Source organism: Etheostoma spectabile, unplaced genomic scaffold, assembly GCF_008692095.1.
Source record: "Etheostoma spectabile isolate EspeVRDwgs_2016 unplaced genomic scaffold, UIUC_Espe_1.0 scaffold00018494, whole genome shotgun sequence".
NCBI lineage: Eukaryota > Metazoa > Chordata > Actinopteri > Perciformes > Percidae > Etheostoma > Etheostoma spectabile.
The window spans coordinates 32,620-55,709 of NW_022604289.1; the positions used below are offsets into that span (position 1 = coordinate 32,620).

General features: G+C 39.6%; 3 non-coding genes across 3 annotated transcripts; 2 read left to right on the plus strand and 1 right to left on the minus strand.

Annotated features, from left to right (window-relative positions):
* The first annotated feature begins 12,620 nt into the window (after positions 1-12,620).
* On the plus strand, positions 12,621-12,692 carry trnam-cau (transfer RNA methionine (anticodon CAU)). The gene has a single exon. It is a non-coding gene; the product is annotated as a tRNA-Met (tRNA).
* A 3,987-nt stretch (positions 12,693-16,679) lies between these two features.
* Positions 16,680-16,761, minus strand: trnas-uga (transfer RNA serine (anticodon UGA)). Its single transcript has one exon. It is a non-coding gene; the product is annotated as a tRNA-Ser (tRNA).
* Positions 16,762-17,123: 362 nt separating this feature from the next.
* On the plus strand, positions 17,124-17,195 carry trnaq-cug (transfer RNA glutamine (anticodon CUG)). The gene has a single exon. It is a non-coding gene; the product is annotated as a tRNA-Gln (tRNA).
* Positions 17,196-23,090: the final 5,895 nt, after the last annotated feature.

Below are 23,090 nucleotides of genomic sequence, written 5' to 3' on the forward strand. Positions count from 1 at the left end.
AAGATAATAAATCTGATTAAACCATAAAACAAACAAAATATAAACACATCCAACAATGAAAAATATAATTAATTCAATAAATTGTTCCATGTGTTCCATTAATTGTATAAAGTGCTTGACCATGCAGTCGGATGACTGCAATATTTTTTTTTTGGAATTGCAGTATGCTTGCAACGACCCTGACGTTCCCCGGCACACCCTGTTCACCCAGTTGATGGGTGCCACAACTGGCATAATGGCAGTGGTGTGCCGGGAGCATTGCCGAAGGAGGGCTGCCGAGTGCCGGGAGCGGTGGCTCCAAAACCAAGTTGAGCAGCTAAAGACGGAGAAGGAGGCTGCAAAGGAGGCAGGAGTTGTTGCACATTGCTGCAGCATTTAATAGAGATGGTAAGTATTTAGTTGCACTATATATTGTCACAGTTATGACTGTGATAGTATGGATGTGCAATACTATCTGTTCAAAAAAAAAAACTAGAGTAATGTAAGTGGGTGGCCAGACCAATAACAAAAAATTAAGATAAAATAGACCATTAATACCACACTGGGAAAACATCCCTTGTTACAGCAGCTCAAAACAAAATCATGCACATCAAAATAATAATACGTAAAGTAATAATACTTTTTTGTTTAACCAGGTAGACCACTGAGAACTGTTTCTCATTTGCAGCGGCGACCTGGCCAAGTAAAATATGAGCGTACAAGACAACATATTGTTTCACATACAATAAAATCCAACATTACAGATTACAATAGGACACATAAAGTAGAGATTTATTTAGTATTAAATGCCAGCGCACAGTGAAGTGTAAGAAAGTCAATGGATATGTAAAAGCTATAAAGTAATAACAGAATAAACAATAGACAATCAATATCACTAGTGACATAGTACACTGTAGTAAGAGTCAGCGTACAGTACATGTGCATTGTGGTCTGTAATTCATAAATAAACATGTATTTTCCTGCATATTCTCAAGTGATAGCTTATGTTACATGGTTGCTACTCTTTTAAAAGGATAGGCTATTAAGATTTGTTGCTCAAAATCAGCTTAACAACTGTGACTAGCAGCAATAAAGACATTTACCGTCCAGGAACTGACATTATAAACAACGCTACACAGGATCTGGAACTCATTGACAATTTAGCACATGTAGTGTGTGAAATATAATGTTTTGTTAATAGGGTTATTAGAAGATTATTTTGATACACAAAGCATACTTTTATATTGATTTTTTTTTTGAAGATGCAGCAATGGAGGCAGAGCCGAGAGAGGAGGCAGAGCCGGGAGAGGAGTGAGACCTGGTGGACAGCTACATTTGTTTTGCTTTTCTATTTTGTTTTTCACTTCTTTTTTTTTTTTTAAATAAAGGTTTTATTGATAATGAGTTTCACACGGTATTGTTTTGATTGAAGTTGAGGTTTCCCAAATGTTTCTACGTTAAAGTATGGCGATGCAGCATGGAGGTGTTGTTTTGAGCGATGTTGAGTAATTTCCCAAAGATTTCCCATTAAAGTCTATGAGGAATTTTGCACCGTGTTTTGCAGATAAGACACGTTTTCATGTATTTTGTGTGCACGTGTTGGCAACGCTCCTTAACCTATAGTAGCCAACTAACGATAGCTACTTCATGAATGCTAGCTACTATCCGGATAACAGTCAGCTAGCATGTCTATGCGCTCTAACTTAGCTAAATGTTTAAAATCGCATAATACTTAAGTAACGTTACTTTTGTTTATGGTGTAAAGCTGCTTTCAGTAGATGGCAGCTGATTAGACAACAAAACAACAATAACAGGTTTACTAATGTAACTTCTCTATGGTAATTAATTACGTTAACGTTTAAAAAAACTTTCCTAAAAAAAATTCCTAACACAGTGAACTACCTATAAACCAGCAGGTGTAACCGAGCTCCAGCAGCTGTTTGCTAGTCTTTTAGCTTGTGATATACGTTACAGCTTTCAGGGCCAATGACTTACGTTCCCCCAATGAGAGGATCCAGACGTGTTGTTTCATGTTTCCTCTCTGTCTGACAAAAAGTCAGACACGCTGCAGTATTACACTGATATTTATTTTTAAGTGAATGTCTAATTTTGAATGTTTCCGTAACCGTCATGACCATAGACCGTTAATATTAATGGACAGAACATGTGTGACGTCACCCATCGGTCTGTGGAGATCTGATATGAGTCGTTGAGTTTGTAGGTATGGGTGCAGCCGTCTTGGTTGCGGATGGGATGGGGGGGTCAGACCTAACAGTAAGTATGTCTTTGTCCCATTGTTATTACATCGAAGGAGTCCCATTGTTAAGTAAATGTATCTGTAAGTTACCATGTAAATTCTCTGAAACGTTAGCTTGCCACTTAGCTACGGTAAAACATGCTAATGTTCATTTTCTGCTAAGCAAAATTTACTTTGCCGTCAGCAAAATGCAAATCAGGGATTGTCTTGTGCTTATCATTATATAACGCTAACTGTTAGCACATGTATAACCAAGTTTCTTTTAACGTTTGGTTAACTGTAATACCCATAATGCACCAATAATGTCCTGCTACTGTTTGTCCTGTCTGTTTATAGTGGGTACAGCCTTGACATGCACGTTGCACACTTGCAGCACTTTGCCAAACCAAATGCACTGTCCATCAATATAAATACAGTCTGTGAGAGGCCAGAGAGAGGTCAAACTGTTTTTTTCTGTTTGTTTTTGGAGAGGATGGCAGAAAAATAAAGAATTATATTGAACTGGTTTTGTCTTTCCCCTTTGTAATTGTTGCCTATTTCTATCTTCATTAGCAACTATTTTATTTATGGGGAACATGCATGAGTGTATTGATTGCTTGCCCATGTAGATAAAATATATAAGCTGCCATATCAAAGGTATAGTATCACAGATTGTGTATGGTCTGGATTTGGTGTATTATTTCCTTCTTTATAAAAATACTAATTGATGCATGTATAAAAGGAGACTGGGATGTGACGTAGAGGGGGGTCATCAGCTGATCGATCGGAAGCAAGAGGGGACTCTGGAGAGATCATGGAAGGAAGCGGTCGCGTTTAGAGGGCTCTGTGCGGCGTGGTTTCCAGGCGACACAAACCTCGGGATTGAGTATTTTTCTCCGTGGATTAACAGTTGGGATTTCTCCTCTGGACCACTGCAGCGACCCTGATGCTAAACGGACCAGGGCGAGGTTGCCTAGGTTACCCGTGTGGACAATAATTAACTGCGGCTACTTGCCACGCTTCTCCTGCCATGTTTTGTTTGGTTTGTTTTCTAAGTTCCTGGATCCGGACTATTTAAGTTTACTGACTTGACATTTGTGTCTAAACTTATGAAAAGCCGAACAACATCCCCGTCTAAGCTGTGTTAAAGTAATTGACTTGACACTGTTTCTTAATGACCTAAGACAAGTCATTCCAGAGAGCATCCAACAAGACTTACGTCCTTTACCCTCCGTTTCCCTCATGCTCTCCTCTAGAACTCACTCAACTGCCTACCTATATAGGCCTGGACCCCACCCCTAAAATTGGATGATACCAATTCTACCCTGTAGGGGTGGCTCAGATTACAAGGCTACACACAGCCAAAATTTATCTAACATACTAGACATTTACACCTTATACGTACAATTCACATTAACAATGAGGAACGGCTAGGTTAACAGGTGACTTTAATTGATCATTAATATGAACTCACTAACTAAATCAACTTATAAATAGGCATCAATCCAGGTCAGTCTTTGAGGGCTACCTTAGGTAGCGTATAGCTACCGTGATGGCAGCCATGCGCCCCGCCTTTAAAAAGTAACAGAAAACATTTGAAGCCTAAAACAAAGTATTGTGGTTAGGTATTCCAAGCTCTACACAAACAACCACTCATTTAATATTCATAAAGAGGTGCAGTAGGGTAAAGAACTGCCTTCTGTGCACAGTGGAACAGCTCTGAAAGGCTTTTCAGGTTCTTTGCAGAACAATTGAAAGAGGAGGAAAAATTAGAAAAAAGGATATTTTAGATACAATTTCTAAGCAAACTTAAGGCCAGACAACGTGGGTATGTGTAAATTTTTGCATCTCAAAGCTAGTTAAAGGTTAGCAGGTGTGCAGTAGCAGACTGGATATGTCTGTGAAAGAGTTCAGTCTCACCTCAACACGTGTCAATCTCAGAGAACAGGTGTATTTACCTTTGTAAATTCCCCAGTGTCTTAGCTCACAATACTTCGATTGGTAGTAATGATGGTGTAATACTAGAAGTTGACATCCTTTTCCATACCAGAGAGACAGGTATGCTACTCACTATGTTGAGAGCGAGCTTCTGCTACTGGGGACTGCTGCTTTACTCTGCTGCTGTCGGCACTGATCCGGTAAAAATTCAAAATAAAAGCGTGCAGTATGACCGTTACAGTATGTTGCAATACACATGCTTATAAACTAAAATCTTATTTTTGAAAAGCCTGGCCAGCGTCTGCCTTTGTCAAAAACAATAGCCGTTTCTCAAAGTCAAGGAAGGATCCTCCAAAGCCAGAATTTGGAGGTCGCTACGTCATCGACGTCCGTCCAAGGACCGTTCCAATGTCAAATTCCTCCAAGCACTGAGTCCTTCGTTTAGAGAGTTCCCCATAGACAGAGAAGGATGCATATGTGTATACTTTGCGGTTCCAAATCACCCACAATCCTCTGCGCGGGGCTTTGCCGGCTTGTTAAAATAAATTAAATGGTGGACCTAAGAGGAAGTTGGAGTGGCATTGCTGATGGGGAAATAATAATTTAAATGTAAGTATCTTTAGTATTTACCGTACTTGTGTTATCAATGTAAAGCTTAACGCTTTAATGCAGGTCCAAATTGCTATAATAATTACGTAGATACACCCCAAGCTAACGTTAGCTAACTGAACCTATCATTTAAAATCAGGCTGTTAGCTAGCTAGGTTGCTGTTTTTTTTTTTGCCATTCGTGTTTTTTAAATATGTCCGGTGGCATTTTCATCTTTTTATACGCCGTTACTATATATGCATAACGTTAGCAGAGATTTAGTAATTGGTGTGTTTATCAGTTGTTACTGCAGGATGGAAGGTAACACTGCACCATGTCCGTCACCGTTTCTCATTTAACAAGTAAAATGTTCTGTAATGTTACGATGTAACATTCACAACGGTCAGCATCTTTTCTTGTGTTTGCTGTCTTTTAACAGGGACAAACAGAGGCGGTCACTGAGGACGGGAACAGAAGACACGCAGGGAGACAGAGGCCAACGAGAGATGTTGAATAGATTATTTGCTATATTAGAGATTGGCATTCTAACATTAAATGTAGTCAAATTAACTGGTCTGTGTCATTGAAGCCCATGTTGCAAGTTTAATTTTGCAACGAATTTGTGCAATTTGCTTGTTGGTAATAAATATTTGAACTGTTATCCATTGTATATGATGGTGTTGGACATTGCAAAACTGAATATAATACGAAAAGTAGGCACTATTTTACAGTTTTTTCCCCCTACAATGCATTACATGACTTCACATTAGGGAGATAACAGAGCAGCCTGGGTTGCCTTTGCCACTGGTCTGGCGTAATATGGCCTTTGGTCTTTTAATATTAACAGTCTATGGTCTCGACCGAGTCCAGGTGACTTTATTATGTTTATAATAATATTGGAGGGACAGTGAAACACAGCTTAGACAGGGATGTTGTGCGGCTTTTCACAAGTTTAGACAGCTAGCAAGCTAACGCTACGCCGGACATTAGCGCAACAGCGTTAGCCTAGCCTGCTAGGTAAATATTATGACTGCCTTTGGTGTTGCCTATATATGCGTCCATTTTGTCAACATCCTACCTGTGGCGTTAGTGCACCTTTTGTACCATAATTGTATTGAATGGAATAGTAAGCTTCGCTCTTATGAGATGGGTGGGTTTTTGTTACGTTACACACAAAGCTAACTGGCTATAGTTAGCCTGAACGGATGCTAGCGGATGTAGCTAACGTTGCGTACCAACCAGAAACTTTGGCAGTAGAGTTTCGGTAAGCTAACCACAACAGCGTTGTCACCCCACAAAACAACTGTGTTGCCTAAAAATCAAAACTGCACTGGTGATTGACAATCGTTTTCTGTTTTCTAGTTTTCTGCAATGCCTCAGAATTTCAATATTCCTAAATGTACTGAACTCATGCATCGTAATCTTTCAGAGAGGAGGTATCCAACACTCCTCCCTTTATTGAAATATTCTCCTTTTTTAAGCAATAAATAGCAATTTACTGTATCCAGTAGGCTACTTTTTTTATTACTTTTGTTTTCTTGCTAAATTTTATGATTTGTGATTCTATTTTTCTTTATTTCTGTCAGTATGTTTATTTATTCTAAAAACTCTTCTTTGATAGTCACATAGTTTTCAGATTTATCTATCATATAATATAACTAAAGGGAGACTTGGCATACAGCCCGATCCGGTTGGGGAGAGTTCTGGCCCGGCCGGGCTGGAGCTCTCTTTACCTTGTCTCTCTTGGTTTTGTTGTAATAGTTTTAGACAGCTGGGGACTTATTTTGATACACTGATCTCCTCTCTCCTCTATCTTTCCATCTTTCCATTTATGTGCATCCATGTCCCAGAAATGCTTGTTACTAACCTAGCTCTGGGGAGTCATTCCCCGGAGTCCTTATGTTCTTTTTTCCCCAGCATGTTCCCTTGGATCAGAGAGGCTCCCAAATCAGGGTAGCAGCTATCGCCATGGTCCCGCTACACGTTCTGTGATGCCATGTTCAACTGCTACACTGCGGTGCCCTGCTACGTCCTGCTACATCCTGCTACGTCCTGCTACGTCCTGCTGTGCCTTGTAATGCCGCACAGCGTCCTGCTATGCCATGAACTACTACAAAGAACTGCTACAAACTACTGATTTTTTCTATTTTTGTTATTGCCACTCTTCATTCTAACCCCAACCGGCCCGTCAGACACCGCCTACCAAGAGCCTGGGTCTGACCGAGGTTTCTGCCTAAAAGGAAGTTTTTCCTCGCCACTGTCGCACTGTTGCTTGCTCTGGAGGAAACCACTAGAACTGTTGGGTCCTTGTAAATTCTGGAGTGTGGTCTATCTGTAAAGTGTCTTGAGATAACTCTTGTTATGAATTGATACTATAAATAAAATTGAATTGAATTGAATTGATAAGCTACTGCAGAAACTCCACTTTTGAGTTTTACAAAAGACTGAGTGAGAAAACGACACTAAAAATAGAAACACAAAGACTGCAGTGTTTTATATCAGTGTGTTGCTGGAGATATGAAAGAGTCATTCAAATTGTGCGTGTGTGTATGGTTTTATGGCAAGAACTTCATTTTTAGAAAGGAGTGTAACTTTGATTGCTGTGTTTAATTTTGGCATAGATGAGTTGTTAATTTCCAATTAACAACTGTGTAGAGTGTGTAGAGTTTTGACATAATGAGCCAAATTCTGTCATAAATTGATACGGCTAGAAATATAAAATAAGGGATTGCATGTATAATCACTTTATTGAAATATTTATAGAGGGTGTTTTAAATATTTACATTTTTTTATTTGTCATACATACATACATCAATACTCACTACATATATTGTCTATATTTTGCATATTTAAATTAACAATTAAATCATCAATGAAAAAAATACCTCAAGGGCCGTGTGGCTTGTGGACTGGAGGCGGAAACCATATGAGGTTTTGTTGCCTTTTAAATGAGTCAGCTTTGCCTGCTGACCCAACTGAATGGGAACCATCGCTGCATCCCTCCACAGACTCACTTCCACCTGATGTTTGTCCTATAAAAAAAGAAATATACATTATTTGTATCCCTGTAAAATAATATCCCGTATTCCCTTTAAATACTAAATTACCACAGCATTGCTAGGTTAAGTGCCATGTATAACTGATTATAATAAAAACAAAAAAATGTCTTATTATATGAGTATTGTGTGTAAGTGTATTATTTCTGTGATTGCCAATGACCAGGCTGCGGCAGGGTATCCCACCCTGAACGGACTGAGTTGAAGAAACACTGTCACAGACATCGGTCGTTCCAAACTAGGACTCGTTACACTACAGGACCTTTCAATTTGCTATTGGTATTTACTTTTTCTCTATTTAGCAGTAGCCTGCCTTATAAAGTCTTCATCTCTTTTTTTATCTTTTCAAACACTATCAGTAGTTTATAGCTACCTGCTCCAATGATGTGGTTTTTAGGGGCACAGTTTCCTTCCCCACCTGGACGCGTTTTATCGCTGAGAGCTGAAAACACAGACAATGTATAAATGTTAAATAGGCTACTAGCAACACATTTTACTTACAATACCACAACTAAAATAATGTTGTTATTTTGGAAAATGCATTAACTGACCTTCACAACCTCTCCTTGGACGGTGAGAAGCCCCCGGCCCCGACAGCTTCCCTTATCTCCGTGGTTACGGACGACAAGCAGAGGAGCTTCTCCGCCTCCTCCCTCAGGGCAACTGCCACTTCTAGAGGCGCGGATCGGAAGAATTGTGTATCTTTGGTGACATTAATTGAATAGGGTGGCGCCTGGCCCCGCAGGGTGTACCCCCTCATAATATAACTAGACCCACATTTGACTTTTGAGGCAAATTCTTCAAATAAAGTAATTTTCGTAACAGAATTACCATCTGAAACAATCACCAGTACATTTTCTTTAGACACCAATGGTCTAGCTTCTCCGCCTTCAAAGTTCCAGGACAGAACTCGTTTTTCTTTTTTGCTCATTAGCGCTGAGATATGAATAGGCGGGGGCCTGTTGTACGGTGTCTCGGGAGTGCTTCTCAATATTTTATTCAAAGCAATTCTGAAACAAATAAACACAAAAAGGGAATAAACTAATTAATATGACAGAAAGACATGAATAAAATAGCTCCCAGCCTCAGATGGATGGACTATATCCTGTAGGCGTGGCCTATAGCTGCTCTGTCGAACTGCGGGATTTTTGCTTTCATGTTCCCGCCACTGATGCTTCTGCCTTATCTCCATCGTTTTATTGTTCCATCCTTAAATGGCAGCTAATAGCCTAGGGTTACCTACACCAGTTTAAAGTCCACTCACATTTGTTTTTCATATTCATGTTGTGTTATTTTTGTCCAAACGTCATTGGACATTTAACAGCTTGTAACAGTTCCCAAACACAACTGGCAAAGGAAAAGTACAACGCATAAAATTAAGGAAATGGGCAGCTCACTGATATCAATAAAAAGGCTATATACAACCAACCCCTGCCACTTAATTAAACCGCAACTAAGTCATCCACCACAACCCCTCTACATTCCGTTAAGTGAGATTAATAATCCTGTCCATACACAAAGGAAAACATTGATATGAGTTTAACAACGTGTATTGAAACAAAACAACGTACTCCTTCATACAAACATATTCAACCCGACCATAAACACTCCCACACATTTAAACCCCCCGTCCCCAAAAGACTTGACTTCTTCGAAAGAACTGCAGTTTAACATTCTAGAATTTAAAGCTAACATTGTAGAATGGCAGCTTAACATTCTAGAACTGGCAAGTAACATTCTAGAACTGTAACATTTCAGAAGTTGTAAGTAAATTTTTGGACCGCAACTCAAAATCTGATTGCTGTTGTGTTTCAGAGAGTGGGAATCCCTGAGGTCTGCACAGTATCAGGTGGCTGTATTGGAGTCGATATGCTGTCTAGACCAGACTAGACTAAAGACCAGACTAAAATGTGCCAGCATTCTACAATCGTGGCCTGTGCTGACCTCCTGTTCCTCAGATCAAACTAAAGTCTGGTGATAACACCAGTTTGCCTACCGTAGCAATAGGAGCACAGAGGATGCGGTTTCTATGGCACTGCACGCTGTGCTCACACATCTGGACAATAAGAACACTTATGCACGAATACTGTTTGTTGACTTCAGCTCAGCATTCAACACTGTCATCCCAGCCAAGTTAATAGCCAAACTTGGAGACCTGGGCATCAACACCTCCACGTGCAATTGGATTTGGACTTTCTCACCAACAGACCCCAGAATGTTCGATCAGGCTCCAACTGCTCCACGTCCATCACACTCAACACTGGTGTACCACAGGGCTGTGTGCTGAGCCCGTTTCTCTACTCCCTCTTCACCTCCGACTGCAAGCCTGTGTACGAATCTAATTCCATCATCAAGTTTGCGGACGACACTACGGTGATTGTCTCATCAGCAACAACGATGAGACTGCCTATAGGGAAGAGATCCAGCACCTGGCCACATGGTGCACTGAAAATAACCAGCTCCTCAACACCACCAAAACCAAGGAGCTCATCGTGGACTTCAGAAAAGAGTCAAGAGGCACGCACGACACCATCCACATCGATGGAATGGCTGTTGAGCGTGTCTCCAGTTTCAAGTTTCTGGGGATCCACATCTCGGCGGACTTGTCCTGGTCAACCAACACCTCCTGCCTGGTCAAGAAGGCTCACCAGCGCCTCTTCTTCCTGAGGACACTGAGGAAGAATCACCTTTCCTCAACTATCCTGGTGAACTTCTATCGCTGTGCAATAGAAAGCATCCTGACCAACTGTGCAACAGTGTGGTATGGGAGCTGTTCTGTGGCAGAGCGCAAGGCACTGCAGCGGGTGGTGAAAACCGCCCAGCGCATCACCGGGACTCCACTACCCGCCATCGAGCACATCCAGAAGAAACGCTGTCTGCATCGAGCTCGCAGCATCCTGAAAGACTCCTCTCACCCAGCCCACAGACTGTTTTCTCTCCTGCCCTCCGGCAGGCGTTTCAGGGTCCTCCGGACCAGGACCAGCAGACTAAAGAACAGTTTTTTCCCCAGAGCTGTCTCTTTATTGAACTCCGTTCCTCATTGATCCCACTCCCCTCATATACTGCTCATTTTAGCCTAACTTATTATAGCTATCTGTAAAAATTCTGTCAATAATAATAATAGCCGCCTGTATATATACACTCACCGGCCACTTTATTAGGTACCCCATGCTAGTAACGGGTTGGACCCCCTTTTGCCTTCAGAACTGCCTCAATTCTTCGTGGCATAGATTCAACAAGGTGCTGGAAGCATTCCTCGGGAGTTTGGTCCATATTGACATGATGGCATCACACAGTTGCCGCAGATTTGTCGGCTGCACATCCATGATGCGAATCTCCCGTTCCACCACATCCCAAAGATGCTCTATTGGATTGAGATCTGGTGACTGTGGAGGCCATTTGAGTACAGCGAACTCATTGTCATGTTCAAGAAACCAGTCTGTGATGATTCCAGCTTTATGACATGGCGCATTATCCTGCTGAAAGTAGCCATCAGAAGTTGGGTACATTATGGTCATAAAGGGATGGACATGGTCAGCAACAATACTCAGGTAGGCTGTGGCGTTGCAACGATGCTCAATTGGTACCAAGGGGCCCAAAGAGTGCCAAGAAAATATTCACCACACCATAACACCACCACCACCAGCCTGGACCGTTGATACAAGGCAGGATGGATCCATGCTTTCATGTTGTAGACGCCAAATTCTGACCCTACCATCCGACTGTCGCAGCAGAAATCGAGACTCATCAGACTAGGCAACGTTTTTCCAATCTTCTATTGTCCAATTTCGATGAGCTTGTGCAAATTGTAGTCTCAGTTTCCTGTTCTTAGCTGAAAGGAGTGGCACCCGATGTGGTCTTCTGCTGCTGTAGCCCATCTGCCTCAAAGTTCGACGTACTGTGCGTTCAGAGATGCTCTTCTGCCCACCTTGGTTGTAACGGGTGGTTATTTGAGTCACTGTTGCCTTTCTATCAGCTCGAACCAGTCTGGCCATTCTCCTCTGACCTCTGGCATCAACAAGGCATTTCCGCCCACAGAACTGCCGCTCACTGGATGTTTTTTCTTTTTCGGACCATTCTCTGTAAACCCTAGAGATGGTTGTGCGTGAAAATCCCAGTAGATTAGCAGTTTCTGAAATACTCAGACCAGCCCTTCTGGCACCAACAATCATGCCACGTTCAAAGTCACTCAAATCACCTTTCTTCCCCATACTGATGCTCGGTTTGAACTGCAGGAGATTCTCTTGACCATGTCTACATGCCTAAATGCACTGAGTTGCCGCCATGTGATTGGCTGCTTAGAATTAAGTGTTAACGAGCAGTTGGACAGGTGTACCTAATAAAGTGGCCGTATATATTTATAGTAGCCTACATACTCACCTGTAAAATCTGTAAACCATTAGTATATTATGCTATTTGCACATATCTGTAAAAATTTGCAATTATAGTAATATCCACCAAATTCCTAGCTGTAAATCTTGCTCACAATACTTGTTATCTATATTTTGTATTCATAGGACAAACCATCTGTAAAACTCTGTTTATAATAGTATTCTTTTCTATATTTATTCATTACATATCCATGTCTTGCACTTATGGAACCATTGTATATATCCTGCACTTACTGCTATTGCACTTCTGGTTAGACCCAAAGCATTTCGTTGCCTTGTACCTGTACATGTGTAATGACAATAAAGTTGAATCTAATCTAATCATCTAATAAAAGATAGTTGTAAGGTCTACCAAATGTTTAACTTTAAAACCCGTAAGCTGTTGGAACCTTGGTTGCCACAGGTTCCCGAACCTGAAGGTCAGAAAAGCGGAGCAGAGTGGCGCAGCGGAAGCGTGCTGGGCCCATAACCCAGAGGTCGATGGATCGAAACCATCCTCTGCTAATTGCTGTGCTTTGTTTCAAAATAAGTCTATGTACTGTTTGTTGACATTTAACAATGCATCTGTGTCTGAAGTGAAATCTCTGCAATGCTCATTGCATAATACAATAAATATGCTACACAACGGTACAAGTACATAAATACAGTAAAATAGAGACTGTAAAACATGTACATTTAAAGTGCTTGTTGTGCTGTCTGATAGTCTGAGGTATAAAAGAGAGAGCATACTGCTTAGTTTGTGTCACAGGAGGTCTTAGTCTACCGCTACGTTCTATAACCCTACCAGTCAGATTAGCACAGGAGGTAATATCTTCTGCAGCTCTTTTAAAGACTCTACCATAATACCTGCTGGAGATGCCGGGTCCTCATACATGTAAAGCATGGGCTCTACCACTGAGCTACATCCCCTGAAGATCTTCAGATTTTTTTACTTTTTTCTGAGATAGACTTAGACTTATCTTTATTAATCCTTTTGGGATAACTCCCGCAAGGAAATTGAAATATCACTAATTAAAAGAAGAACCTGGGTAAAACATGTAATGTTAATGTTGTTTATGACTTCAAAACCTGTAAATGCAACTGCGGTGGCTGGAAATCAGACCTGGGCAAAATGATTGTACTGCTATGGTATAAGTATAAATCATAGTTGAAAAGTAACACAACTGTTGCCTTTCTGCTGGACAATACAATGTTCACTGCAAATTTTGTAACACAGACTGAAAATAAATGATAAGAGATGCATTGGTGGAGATGGGCTGCTTCCACTACTTCTGAGATAACACTGTCTTTGCTACCACTCTTGAGGAACACCTCTCGTTGTCGGCAGGATTCAAACCTGCGCGGGGAGACCTCCTGGGATTTCTAGTCCATCGCCTTAACCGCTCGGCCACAACTACCTGCAATTTAGTGCCAGACCTATTGGAACAAATGTTCATAAACTTTTCGATTGGTTATTAGAAGTTACCAGACACTGACAAAGTGCAAATCGTAGTGCACTTCCTGTGTCTGTGGATCCTCATGGAGGCAGCTTGATTGATTGATATGCTCCCTTTTTTGTACCATAACAGAGATATTTTGTCAAATTGGGTTGTGCAAGTAACCTTTCTGGTTACTTCTTGACAAATAAAAGAAAGTAACCACACAACAAAATTTACTGCAACGGCTAGTGGGTCAACTGCTTGGAAGGCACCAATGCTCTATAACTATACCACCATCACTGGACAACAAAGTCGATGTCCTTAAAAGTTGGATTTTTCCTTTTTATTAACTTTTTGCATTAAGATCAATTTCCAAAACAATGATTTTTTAAATTCCTCTTTTTAGCAGAGATGGCAAAAGTACTCACTGCCCGTACTCAAGTAGAAGTACAGAAACTTGTGTTAAAAAATAATCTGGTAAAAGTTGAAGTACTGATTTAACTTCTTTACTCAAGTAAAAGTATCAAAGTACAGACTTAGCAATTTACTTAAAGTATAAAAGTAAAAGCAGGCTTATTAATGACAAAGCTACTTGGACCAGACAGATGTTACTAGAGAGCTGCTGAGAATCTTCAGTGGACATGGAGAAAAGACTCTTTATTCTTTATTCTTTATATGCCATTGCCTACATTTTAAATGGCCGTCTGCCAATAGGCCTAAAACATATATAAACATATAGCCCATTATATTGACAGAGACTGGGACTCCAGGTTAATAAGATTCTGTCTAAGTAGCAAGATATGAATTTAGCTGGGATTTTGTGAGAAGTCTGTGTATTTCCCATCTAATTAGATTCAATTTGGTATTGACGACAAAAAAATAATAACTAACTCCCGTGAAATTATTTGAAATTTAGTGAGGACTAGATTAGGACTGGATTTAAAGCTGATTCTGGTTTCCAACTTGGCCCAGGTGTGTCTGTTAAAACACAGACAGAGACGACTTCTCTCTGTTGATGCTTTATCTAGCATCAGGATAAACATGGGGGGGGGGGGGGCGGGGTAGCTCTGCTATGGCTGTGTGTGTGGTAATAAAAGAAATAAATAACATTGTAAAGGTTACCATACACAATGCATAGGAATAATATATGCTAGTAGATAATAACAATAAACCCACTATTAATTACATTATCTTAATGAGCAAGGAGGTTCAACAATCGCCATTATATCGTATAAACAGCCAGGTGTAACCTAGGTTACAGGTGTAACCTAGGTAACAGGTGAAAAACACAAAGAAGCTAACTTTTAAAAACATTTGCCAGAACTAAAGACCAATACAACGACAGGCTCAAATGAACTGACAACATCAGTTATATGACTTACAGTTCTCCGCTATTCACAATCACACCTGATAGACGAGCTTTAGTACAAAACTAAAGTAACGAGCCAATTTTGTAAAATGTAAGGAGTAGAAAATACTGATATTCGTGTTAAAATGTAAGGAGTAAAAGTCAAAAGTCGCCAAAAAAATAAATGGTAAACTAAAGTAAAAATGTCTGAAAAATCTACTTGAGTACAGTAATGAAGTGTTTGTACTTCGTTACTTCGTTAACTTCCAATCTCTGATGACCGTAAAGATTAATATGTACATGGTTTGTACAAGCGCTATATAAATACATTACATTTACATGGTTTGCATAACTGTACCTTCTGATAGACTTAAGGCCACTTTGGTTATCTGTGGGCTGCTCTATGGTCTTCTGCAGAAGGATAAATCCTAGAGTTGGCTCGGGTTATTTAAGCAACAAACGTCCCTGGGTGGACTTGAACAACCGTTCTTTCGGTTAACAGCCAACCGCGCTGACCTATTGCGCCACAGAGACTGCGCCTGGCTGATATTTTATGAGCGGGAGCTCGATCTTTAAGCCACAAGCATTTGCTTTATGGCTTAAGAAATTGGGGAAGCTGACTCATGCGGAAATGTAGAAGCTGGACGTGCATTGTATTGTTCTTACATGTCAATTGAATTCTGACTTTGAATTCAAATATTTGGCAGAACATTTCTGAACTGATGATGTATCAGTCATTTTGCTGGTGATTTCTTGGTCACAGCAACAAGCTTGATCATTGACATACAGTTGCACGCCACGTATCACAAAACTGTTGGGTATGACATTATGTATTTGCTTGTATTACATCAAGTGACCTGCATACCAATGACTGCAAAGATTAATATGCATATGGTTTGCAAAACTGTACCTTCTAATATAGGTAAGGCCACTTAGGGCTCATACATCCTAGAGATGGCTCTCTCCAGGTTATTTAAGCAACAAACATCCCTTGTTGGACTTGAACTTCTATCCTTTCAGTTAACAACCGACCGCGCTGACCTATTGCTCCACAGAGACTGCGCCTCCCTGATGTTTTATGAGTGGGAGCTCAATCTTTAAGCTACAAGCATTTGCTTTATGGCCTTTTGAGGTTGTGCTGCACATGTATGCTTATCAGGCTATGTTCCTGTTACTCAGAAATTGGAGAAGCTGCCTCTGTGGTCTTCTGCAGAAGGATAAATCCCAGAGTTGGATCACTCCAGGGAGCTCGATCTTTAAGCCAGAAGCATTTGCTTTATGTGAGCTTTGCTAACTGTGAGAAACTGTCACAAACGCAGATGCGAGGTGATGCAGCGGCGTCTAGAAGCTGAGGAGACAGGCTTAATTGCGGGTGGTGGAACATGTCTATGTCTGTGGATCCTCATGGAGGCAGCTTGATTGATTGTTATGTTCCCTTATTTGTGCGATATAACAGAGATCTAATGTTTTATCAAACCTGGTTGGGAGAGTAACCTTTCTGGTTACTTCTTGACAAATAAAGTAAGTAACGTCACTCAAAGAAAGTTACTGGCTGGGAACCAAAGCCATATCAACTGCAACACATCTGGGCATTGAGAATGAAAATAAATGCTCAGAGATGCATCAGTAGCTTCCAGTAACTATTTGATATTATAGTATTGTCCATGAAGGTACATCTGCCATTTGTTATAATGAGATGTATGACCACAATTAAAGAGCGCCTCTCCTTGTTGGCAGGATTTGAACCTGCGAAGAGAGACCCCAATGGATTTCAAGTCCATCGCCTTAACCACTCGGCCACAACAACCTGAAAAGCAGTGCAATACTGATTTGCACTAATATTTACACTGACTCACGAAAAAAACACGAGTAAAATAAAAAAACACTGCATAAACTTTGCTACCGTGTGTTTATTTAAATATGGGTACACTTTACATGTAGGTGTATACTTTACTGCAAATTAAACTGAGATGTCAGGGTTTCAATCTCCACCTCTGAAAAGTCCTGCTTCTTAGCGGATTACGTCCGGCCATGTCGTAAATAGTAGGGGCGAGGACTCAAAACCGAGAATATATTGGGGTGTGATATTTAATTGTTGTGATTGTTGTGTGCCTTTAATATCACACATGTGGATATAATGAAAGAAACTGCCTAGCAAACTCTATTGAAGGTTCCATGGTGTAATGGTTAGCACTCTGGACTCTGAATCCAGTGATCTGAGTTCAAATCTCGGTGGAACCTGGTTTTAAGCCACAGCACAGGTGAAAACATTCAACCTTTCAACTTTCCACATCTAGTTTAAAGTAAGCTTATGTTGGTGGGGGCATGTTGAGGAGTCACCTGGTTGTTAATGTAACTTGAAGGACCTCCAAATTTGACAGTATTGACTGGAAGTGATAGACTTTGAGTTGCATGGGGGATACAAACTTTGTATTCAGTCTCATAATCACCATAAAAATAAGCTATCATTGAAATTTGAACTTGTGTTGCTGCAGTCAGAGTATACAGTGCTCATCCTGAATGGGCCAGTATAGAGCATCAGAATTGCTTGATGAATTAGCTTTGGAACAACCCACAGCTCTCCATTGTCAGATATGGGTGGGGTAGTGGGCAGTGTGTCCAACCCCTTTCTGTGTAAAAAAAACAACTAAAGAAGTCTCTTGGATGAGAGACAAAACTTTTGCGGAGAATCTTTTACCAAGTCCAGTTGCCCTTGGCCTAGTTGTGAACTTTTGGGGTAATAACATGGATCAGGAACCAAAACGGACACATCTGGACTCAATGTGGGCATTGTACAGCAATATTTTACACGTTTAGACCATGAAGACAGTTATCAGTATATTTCCCATCTGGCAGGTATATCTGTGGACACAGTTGGACATTTTGAAGATAATTGCACAATGTTGACCCAATTGTCAGTCTATTTCCATCTGGCAGGGACATTTCTGGATTCAGGTGGACAGTGATGGATCTTGATTCCCACCATAGGATTTGGACATAGACAGTTGAGAAAACTTCCCTAGTTAACTATGACATGGATGACTGAGAACCTACTATATCATGACATGTTTAATTTACTATATTATAATTTTTTAAACAGGTCCTACTGAAAATCTGTTGGATCAGTCAGGATGGCGAGCGGTCCAAGGCGCTGCGTTCAGGTCGCAGCCTCCACTGGAGGCGTGGGTTCAAATCCCACTTCCGACAGCTATCGTTTTCTGAGACATGGTATATACTTATTGGCGAGACATAACAAGAAAAAACAAGAAGAGGTGGGGGAGATAGAGTAAAGCCCTGACAGAATACAGACAAAAGATGTGAAATAGTGTCAATTGAGACCAGAAGAATTGGAGAAAAAAAACTAGCTTCTTTTCTCCTGTTTTGTACACAACCCAAAGTTTTACAAAACAAAAGATAACTTTCACTAAATCCCTCAGTTAAATCACAGTCAATATTTGTCTCACAAACTGTCTCAATGTCCAATTAAAATCATTTATCCAACAGAATTGAAACTTTAACTTACCCCCGCTGTTTGAAATTGCTTCCTTGTCATTTGGATTTCAGAGTGGAGTCAGCGAGCCCTCAGTGGTTTCTGACCCTCTCTCTCTCAAAGATGTTTGGCAAGGTTTAGAGGCAGGTGATCATCAGATCCCTGGATGCATGCCCTCATCAGTCACCGGTGGAGTCCCGATCTGATCCCTCCTTGAAATCCTGCCGACAACGCCAAGTTTGTTGTGGAAGTTTCTTTAACAGCGAAGGAGGAATTTGGTTTGAAGTGAGACTCGGTTGAAACAGAATAAAGACAGTCTAAAAACTGAATTACAGGTTTGGTATTATGTGAAAAGGTTTAATTGTTTTCTCGAGAAAACAATTTGATGACAAGAACAGCTTTCACAATGAACAGAGTTACAGAGTGACCACTTTAGAATACTGTTTCTGTCAGGGTCCACGTCATCTATTCTTCAAGGAAATGGTGTGGAGTCATAACAAGCCCAGTTGTCTCCCATAAAGGAGAAACACACAGATGACAAATACAGAAGTCATATACTCTGAGAGGCATTGGAGATCTTATTATGAATAATTAATATGAAAATCATTGGTTAAATGGGATTTTCCCATTATATAATATAAGATGTTCTGGTACATTTTGTTATAACCCAGCTCTACAAACGTGTCAGAAGCAGAATTGATTATGTTAGAAACACATCCTGTCCCTGGTTGCAGTCCCACTTTACGTCCACTGTTCTTTTGCTCTGCAATTCCTAAACTGAGGGTCATAAACTTTCAGTCACATTCCAACTGAAAGATAACAAATAAGCACACAAACACATCACATCACTGTGACCTGGGGACCCCACCCTTTGTGGATAAGACTAGGGGTCCAAGAGCCAAAGAGCCAGACAAATTTGGGGGAGAGCTGTTAGCTTGACTCTGTATTTGTCTCAGGATATCTTATGTAATAAAAAGGATTCACACATCAACATCTGAGATTTTGACTACTAATTGACTGAACCCTGAGAATGGAGCAGGATTTAGCTTCAACACTAGGAGAAGCAAGTACTTAATGTGAATGTACTGTGCTTAAAAGGAAAAGTGAGTTGATTAGATCTTATTTTGTTAATGCCAATTGAATTGTTCTTGTATCTCAAAGGCTTATTTCAAAGTTGCACTTTGTTCCAACCATAGACTGTATATAGATTAATGGACAGAGCATCCGGTTCGGCAAAGTGCTGCAACTGCGGAAGTAATTTAAACCTGCATTCTATCTGAATTCCTGCAGAGGGCAACACGCGTGGATGCAAAAGGAGGTTGGTTTCGATAGACGTCTATGGAAAAATTACCCACTTCTCACTTGATTTATTATCTCAGTAAACATCTTCATATTGAGTTTTGGTCCCGATCGCTAGTGTTATGCTTTTGATCCTTTGAGGCTTTTAATCCTATGATGCTTTTAATCCTTTGATGCTTGATTTTTTGATTTTTGATGTTTTGATCCTATGATCCTTTTGATCCTATGATATATTTGATCCTTTGATGCTTTTGATCCTTTGATGCTTTTAATCCTATGATGCTTTTGATTTTTTGATGCTTTTGATCCTATGATGTTTTTGATCCTATGATGCTTTTGATCCTATGATGCATTTGATCCTTTGATGCATTTGATCCTTTGATGCTTTTGATCCTTTGATACTTTTGATCCTGTGATGCTTCTGATCCTATGATGCATTTGATCCTTTGATGCTTTTGATCCTTTTATGCTTTTAATCCTATGATGCTTTTGATTTTTGATGCTTTTGATCCTATGATGTTTTTGATCCTATTATGCTTTTGATCCTATGATGCATTTGATCCTTTGATGCTTTTGATCCTTTGATACGTTTGATCCTGTGATGCTTTGATCCTATGATGCTTTTGATCCAATGATGCTTTTAATCCTATGATGCTTTAAACCTTTGATGCTTTTGATCTTTTGATTCTTTTGATCCTATGATGCTTTTAATCCTATGATGCTTTTGATCCTATGATGCTTTTGAGCCTTTGATGCTTCTGATCCTATGATGCTTTTGATCCCATGATGCTTTTGATCCTTTGATACTTTTGATCCTATGATGCTTTTGATCCTATGATGCTTTTGATCCTATGATGCTTTTAATCCTATGATGCTTTTAATCCTTTGATGCTTTTGATCCTTTGATTCTTTAGATCCTTTGAAGCTTTTGATCCATTGATGCTTTTAATCCCATGATGCTTTTGAGCCTTTGATGCTTTAGATCCTATGATGCTTTTGATCCTTTGATGCTTTTGATCGTATGACGCTTTTGATCCTATAATGCTTTAGATCCTATGATGCTTTTGATCCTTTGATGCTTTTGATCGTATGATGCTTTTGATCCTATAATGCTTTAGATCCTATGATGCTTTTGATCCTTTGATGCTTTTGATCCCATGATGCTTTTGATCCTTTGATGCTTTTGATCCCATGATGCTTTTGATCCAAATATTTTCTTTCTGCGTTTCTTTATTTTATAACAGGATTATAACCGCTGTAAGTCATCTTATGCTTTCTGTGTGGACTTAACATGTTGGGAGTATAGCTCCCGGCACCGGGACGTATCCTCGCCATTTTTGGAAGTGCTGACTTCCTTCATAAATTGTAAGCATTAAACAGTCATAAACACGCTCATGCCATACATCATTTGAAAGCTTAAAGTCTCATAAATCTATCCAGCCCACACACAAAGCAATAAGGTGACTCACAACGGTTATAATCATGTTCTGAAGTAAAGAAAGACAGAAAGATTTGAGTCTAAATCGAGTGTGCTTTCCTACCTGTCTCCTTGTGTCTTTAATCACAGCGGTGAAAGATCGCCAAAGACTTTTTTTCCTACATCGCCAACACTCCAAGCTATTAGAATATCCAAGCCTTGTAATCCATAATTATCTGGTCCCCTCACAATCTTGTAGTTTCTGGCCAAGTTTCGACGTAGAGAAATCTAGATAGTGCATCAATTCTCGGTTTGATTGTGTGTATCTTTTTCCCTCTGCGCGCTACAACCTCACGCCGCACACCGCCAGACTCTGTGGCTTCTGCAGATTCCACTGAACTTTGGTCCCAGCCAATAGCTTCAGTATTTCTCAAGATACTCCCAAGCTAAGCCAATGAAATCTCTCAGTCCCCATTGGGCCCACGTGGGAAAAACTGACAGCATATCCCACCAGTTAGAGAAAGAGGTCATAAAACTGGCATTCCTGTGTAGCCAATAAGAAGACGAGTTGATTGATATCAAACATGGCCAGAAAAAACTATCCCTGTGATGGCTCCAGCCCTTTCAAAGCAAAACTAAGACCTTCTTATGGCATTTCACCATTTCATCAAATTATGATTACTTATTCCTATAAATCTATGTATGTACTTCTTTTAGGTATATGTGTGAGTGATGTGGATGTGTTTTTGTATTTCAGAAGTTTTGTATTTAGCACTTTTTTAGAAATAAGAAATAAGACAAATGCACAGACATATCTGTAGAAATACATTCATGTAAAATCCATTTTATAAGTCATTTTTTCTGGATATTTTCTGTTCTAAGTTGAGACATGTGGCTAGGGTACTATTTAGTATATAGCCCATGTAATATGCTTACAGTAGTGCTTTTTTAATTTTTCAGATGATTTACTTGGACGGAAATAGAAATTCTGGGTTCTAACCTCTGTAGCTCTCGGTTTCTGCATATACATATCAACTTTCTTTTATATCAATGCATATACACATCAACTTTCTTTTTCATTAATGCATGTACACATCAACTTTCTTTTCATTAATGCATGTACACATCAACTTTCTTATTCATAAATGCATGTACACATCAACTTTCTTTTTGATTAATGCATGTACACATTCATTATGTCATCATCACTATTCATGTTATCACATCAACTTCTTTTAGATCATACACATCAACTTCATTGATATTAATGCAGATATGAATAAACTTTCTTTTAGATTTATGCATATAAACATCAACTTTCCCTTTGATTTATGCATATACACATCAACTTTCTTTTTGATTAATGCATATACACATCAACTTTCTTTTAGATTAACGCATGTTCACATCAACTTTCTTTTCGATTAATGCATAAACACATCAACTTTCTTTGATATTAATGCATTCACACATCAACTTTCTTTTTGATTTATCATCACCATTCATTATGTCATCATCACTATTCATTATTTCATCATCACAATTTATTATGACATCAACTTTCTTTTGGATTAATGCATATACACATCAACTTTCTTTTTGATTTATGCATATACACATCAACTTTCTTTTAGATTTATGCATGTACACATCAACTTTCTTTTAGATTTATGCATGTACACATCAACTTTCTTTTTGATTTATCATCACCATTCATTATGTCATCATCACTATTCATTATGACTTCACCTTTTTTTATAGATTAATGCATATACACAATTAATTTATTTTTTATTAATGCTTATACACATACTTTCTTTTAGATTAATGAATATACACATCAACTGTCATTTTCATTAATAATATACACATCAACTTTCTTTTAGATTAACGCATATACGCATTAACTTTCTTTTTCATTATATCATAC